At 32.9% G+C, this 6068-nt stretch overlaps 1 pseudogene; it reads left to right on the top strand.

Moving 5' to 3' along the window:
• Positions 1-487: 487 nt before the first annotated feature.
• Positions 488-584, top strand: LOC123611897 (U6 spliceosomal RNA; annotated as a pseudogene).
• Positions 585-6068: the final 5484 nt, after the last annotated feature.

The following is a 6068-nucleotide window of genomic DNA, read 5'->3' as shown; positions in this document are numbered from 1 at the left end:
TGCCAGGGATATCTGTACACCCACTAGGTTAGCTATAATAGAAAAAGACAGTAACAAGTGTTGGTGAGAATGTGCAGAAATTGGAACCCCCATGTGAGCTGGTGGGAATGTAAAATACTGCAGCCATTTTGGAAAACAGTGTGGCAATTCCTTAAAGAGTTAAACATAGAGTTATATTATGACTTAGCAATTCCATCCATAAGTTTATGCCCAAGAGAAATGAAAACATACATTCATGCAAAAACTTGTAAATGAGTGTATATATAGCAATAGTCATAATAGTCAAAAGGCAGAAACAATTCAAATGTCCACCAACTGATGAATGGATAAACAAAATGTAGTATCTCTACATCCTACAACACGGATGACCCTTGAGAACAATCTGCTGAGAGCAAGAAGCCAGCCACAAAAGACCACATAGTCTATGATTCCATTTACATGAAATACCCAGAACAGGGAAATCTATAGAGACAGAAAGCAGATTTGCGTGCTCGCTTTGGCAGCACATTGGAACAATACAGAGGAGATTAGCATGGCCCTGGCACAAGGATGATGTGCAAATTTGTGAAGTGTTCCAAATTTTTGGGAGTTAGAGATTTGCAGATACGAGCTGATGTATGTATCGAATAGATAAACAACAAGTTCATGCTGTATACCGCAGAGAACTATATTCGGTATCTTGTAGTAACTTATGGTGAAAAAGAATATGAAAACGATATATGTATGTTAATAAATGACTGAAGCATTATGTTGTACACCAGAAATTGACACAACATTGTAAACTGACTATACTTCAATTAAATATATATGTATATGTGTGTATATACATAAATATATATGTATATATATACACACACACATATATATACCTACATACATACACATACACAAAAGTCAAAAAAAAAAAAAGAAAGAAAGAAAGAAAGATTTGCAGTTGCCTGGGGCTGGATGGAGAGATGGGAGGATTGGGATGTAATATTTAAGGGATACAGGTTTATTTGGGGAATGATAAATATGTTCTAAAATTGTGGTGATGATTGCACAATTCTGTGGACATAGGAAAAACTGTTGAATTGTTTAAAAACAGAAAACAAAAAAAATCAAAAGCCAGTGCTATGTTTGAGGAAGATCACTCTAATGGGAGTGGAGAGAGACAGAAAGCACAGAGACCGATTATGAGGTCATTACCTCTAATCTAGAAGTTTAGAGACAAGATTTCTCAGGTCTTTTCTTCCTTCACTCTCTAGGCCCATTCCCTTCAAACACAATTAGAACACACTGAGTTATCAAATCTACACTTGATAAATTCACAAATACGCTAGAGGATGGGACTCCGGAAGAGAAGATCATAAAGGGAGCTCCCAACTCTCTCGTGGTCAATTTTACTATTTAAGTAACCAAGGGAAAAGACCCATTTCTCAATTGTTTACTTAAAGATCAAGAATTTAAACTTAGATTCTAGGCAAGAGGTATTTAGCTGACATAGAGTCTCCTGCTAAGTAGGGAATGAATTTCTGCTTTGTGCCTGGCACATAATAGCTCTCAATTATATTTTTTAATAAATTAAATGAATGAATTTTAAGAATAAAAATAGATTTTATGATATGTTATATAAACATGGCCATGAAAGACACTGTGAGATGAGAAAATAATGCATAATCTTAAACTGGTGATGGAGAAAAAATTAAGAATGGAGAGAAAAAAATAGGCAATTATTTAACAAGACAGCAAATCTCTAAAATATATCATGACTCAGAGATATAGAAAACAAACTTATGTTTATCAGGGGTGAAGGGAGTGGGAAGGGATAAATTGGGAGTTCAAGATTTTCAGATGCTAACTACTAAATATAAAAACAGCAAGTTTATACTATATAGCACAGGGAGCAATATTCAAAATCTTTTAGTAACCTGAACAAGAATATGAAAAGGAATATATGTATGTATATATATGACCAAAACATTATGCTGTACACCAGAAATTAATATAACATTATAAACTGACTATACTTCAATAAAAGAGAAAAAAAAAGTTACTTTATTTTCATCAAAAAAATAAATTTTACATAGTAATTATATATATATACACACACACACACACAGACACACACACACACACACATATATATATACACAAATGTACATACACATATATGTCATGAGTTTCTTCCATCTCTTCCAGGGAAAAAAATTGGAAAGAAAAAATAATAAATCATAAAGTTATATAAAAGAGTAAGAAAGCACAGGGAATTATATTCAATTTTTTGTAATAACATACAGTGGAAAAGAATCTGAGAGAAAACTATATGTACGTATATGTATAACTGAATTTCTTTGCTGTACACCTGAAACTAACATTGTAAATCAACTGCACTTCAATAAAAAAAAAAAATTAAAAAAAAACAAAACTGAAAGAGCTGGAAGGAAAAATAGACCAGATAATAATAATAATAATAATAATAATAATAATAATAATAATAATAATAATAATAATAATAATAATAATAATAATAATAATAATGTACTAAAAAATGAAAAAAAGAATAAGTATATTGTACCTTAAGAATATAAAGAGATAAAAATTAATGTAATGCATCACATCAACAGTCCAAAAAAAAATCATATGATCATATGGATAGATGAATAAAAATCATTTGATCAAATCCAGTACTGATTCGTGATAAAAGCTCTCAGCAAACTAAGAATAGAGGGAAATGTTCTCAACTTGAGAAAGAATAAAAAAGGCAGTTATACAAACCAGAAACCAAAGTATTTTAAGGAGGCAAAGAGGAAAAACAAATTGTTACTCATGCAAAATTTTACTAAGGAAAAAGTGCAATAAAGGAAAAAGAGATTTAGGAAAAGCATAAGGAAATTAAACAGAGGAAAATAAGGAAGTAAAACAAAAATAAGGATCTGTCTTCAGTATCCAAAATTGAAAATAACAGTCAAACAGTCATCAGAAACACCACCCTGGGACTGTCACGTTCTCCCCAACCAGTTCCAGCCAGAAAGATCATCTAGAGAGCTTCTGTTCTTTGTTCTAGGGAGTAATTAGGAAATTGGGAAGAAATAAGCCCAAGATTCAGGGATTACTAACTGCCATCTCACAAGAATGATGATTAAAATATTGTGATTAAGAATCAGGGACCTTCAGCCCCTTTGAGTGCTGATTACAAAGTGATTAGTAGGGATTACTGTGAGATTAACAATGTTTGCAAGGAAGATGATTTGATTCATTCCAGGCATTAGGGACAGAGGTGGCAGATGGTTTAGTTATACCAAGAGAAACTGTAAAGCATACAGAATAAAAGACAGTTGGATTTTTATCCTATTTCATTTGAAAAAGGAAAACATAGCTCTTCATGGGAGACGACACGTTGTTTAAAGTTGCATAGGCTTAGGTCATACCTTTTCAATTTGTCAAGAGTATGAAAATGATGTGATTTGTTTCTGTCTGGGAGGGGAATGGAAAGATCCAGATAACGAAAACATTAAGGCTAGGATGCCCATTTGGTCCTTTATGTATTAATTAAAACCCTTTGATGGGAATTTATGATGTGAACTAACTTGCTTGGTTTACCATTTAGACAGGTGTGGAAGGAAGTAGTTTAGATGTTCAGACTAGTACTTGCATATGCAGATAACATGTTAATGAGTTTATCAGCTGATGAATCTGTAAAAAACATCCCCGAATACGGAAGCCTATGTTTAAAGCAGCTCGTTCTAAAATAAGTTTAAGACCAGCTATTTGCTTGATAGGGCTGACAAATAGGAACAGGTGATGATCTTGGAAGAGGCTGTTGTTTAAAAATGAATCAATTGGGAGTTTAGGAGGGTTTTTCAAGAGTCAAAACAATGAAAAAAATCGAACAGAAAATAGTTATAGTAGATAAGTTAGTGTCTCTCTAGCAGATTTGGAAGTTACTTTACTGTACTGAATGTGTTATTAATCAAAAGTATTTCTCATTGCCTTGAGCCATATGGAAGTGATTTGCCATGTTTTTCTTGCTGTCCATTTGCAAAGTTATGTTTGAGGGAGCTGGCAAAGGGCCTTTAAAAAAACACTATCTTTACAAAGGTACCTTAATGAGCTGATTGAAGATGAGATTCTTTGCATGGCAGCCATGAGTGATGTGGTTGTCTTAACTTGTAAGAAGAGTCTATGTAGGAACAAACTTGACAAAAAATTCTGTGTCAAATAATTCTGCTATTCTGAGACATACAAAGCATGTACGCTAAATACACTGACTAGTTAGAATTATCTATAGAAGAGCCTTTCCAGTCAGTACAGTTTGTAAGCATTCTTTTATAACCTTTTGAAAACCTCTCATATGATGAAGAAACTTACTGATGAACTATTAAAAGGCTACTGAATCCTCTCTTGAAGCAAAAGGATTTTAGGGAAAGAGGCAGGAGGCAAGAGTCAGGATATCTCATTTTCAGGACCAAGTCCACCACTGGTTGTCACTTGCCCTTGCCTGACCTTGTTTTCTTCACCTGTAAAAAGAAAAATACCTAATAGTGGCTAATGTTTATAAAATGCTTGCTATCTATCAGGCTCTGTTAAAGCAGTTTATGTATACTGATTTCATCTCCCAGCAACAACCCGTGGTACGTGGTACGTACCATTGTCATCCCCATTTTACAGTAAACTGAAAGGAGATAATAGATCCTATCAGGTCTCCTATAAGAATGATTAGTAAAATGTAAGGTTGTGAAGGTTTTTTTGGTCTTAATTATATTATTAATTATATGATATCCATACAGGAAAAAAAGTGGAAAAGTGAAAAAAACCTTATGTCACCATACACAAAATTAATAGCAGATGAATTTTAATTCCAAATATAAAAAAATAATACTCCTAGAAAGAAGACAAATGAGAATATTTTCATGAGCTTGAGGTAGGCAATAATTTCTTAAACAGGACATTAATAAGTACTGACCATAAAGATCTGTAAGTTGGACTATATTAAAATAAGATCTGTTCATCAAAAGACATGAAAAGGGTGAAAAGGAAAATGACCAAGTGGGAAAAGATATTTGTAATGCAAATATTCAACCAAAGAATCATATCAATATATATGAAGCCAAGGAAAACTTATAGATATGTGCACCAAGAGTCATACACACAAGAGTTCACAGCAGGACTATTCATAATAGCTCAAAACCCAAAACAATTCAAATATTAGTCAATATACAATGGAGAGATGTATTATGAATGAATACACATACCATGGTATTTTCATACTATGGAATACTATGCAGCAATGAGGATGAACAACCGACTGCTACATGCAACACTATGACATTTTCACAAACATTAATGTTGAATGAAAATCAGATTCAAAAGAGGACATACTTTTGATTACATTTTTACAAAGATCAAAACCAGGCAAAACTACAGTGAAAGAAGTCAGAGTAGTAGTTAGCTCTGGAGTGAGGAATGACTGATTGGTGGGACCAGGCAGCTTTCTATGGTGTTAGTTACGGTCTACTGAACTGAGTGGTGGTTCTGTGGGTATGTTCACTTTACAAAATTTATTTGGCTGAACCTTTCTGTACATGTAATACTTCAATAAAACATTTATTGAAAAAGAAGTTCACTTGTAGGTTCATAGATCTATGAAAATTTATAGGCAGCACAAACAGAAGGATAGGAACATAATTTTTCTTCAAGCAATTCTTCAGGATCCTGTTGAAATGATGACTATGTCTGGGCTTATTACAGGCACTGAAAGAGAAAAAAGGATACATGGGGTTTGAATTTTTTCTTTTTAATTTTAATTAATGATGTAAGATCAGAACCTTTATTTTACTATTATGACAAAGAATAGTGTTTATTGTCAACTTCACTAAGAAAATGTACCCGCCATTACACTTGTTCTACTTTTGAACATTATAATTCTCCCTTTTTAAATTTATTTCCAGCTAAGAGTACTTATTTTCAAATTTCCAATGCTTCCAATTCCCATGTATTCATTGAGCTTTATTTGCATTATCTTTGATTTTTCTTTCCCCTTAACCATCAATTTTCACTGGTTAGTAACAAGGATCAACCTCAAAGTA

Source organism: Camelus bactrianus, chromosome 29 (genome assembly GCF_048773025.1).
Source record: "Camelus bactrianus isolate YW-2024 breed Bactrian camel chromosome 29, ASM4877302v1, whole genome shotgun sequence".
Taxonomy (NCBI): Eukaryota; Metazoa; Chordata; class Mammalia; order Artiodactyla; family Camelidae; genus Camelus; species Camelus bactrianus.
The sequence above is the reverse complement of the archived record's forward strand: the minus strand, read 5'-3'. Positions and strand labels throughout refer to the sequence as shown.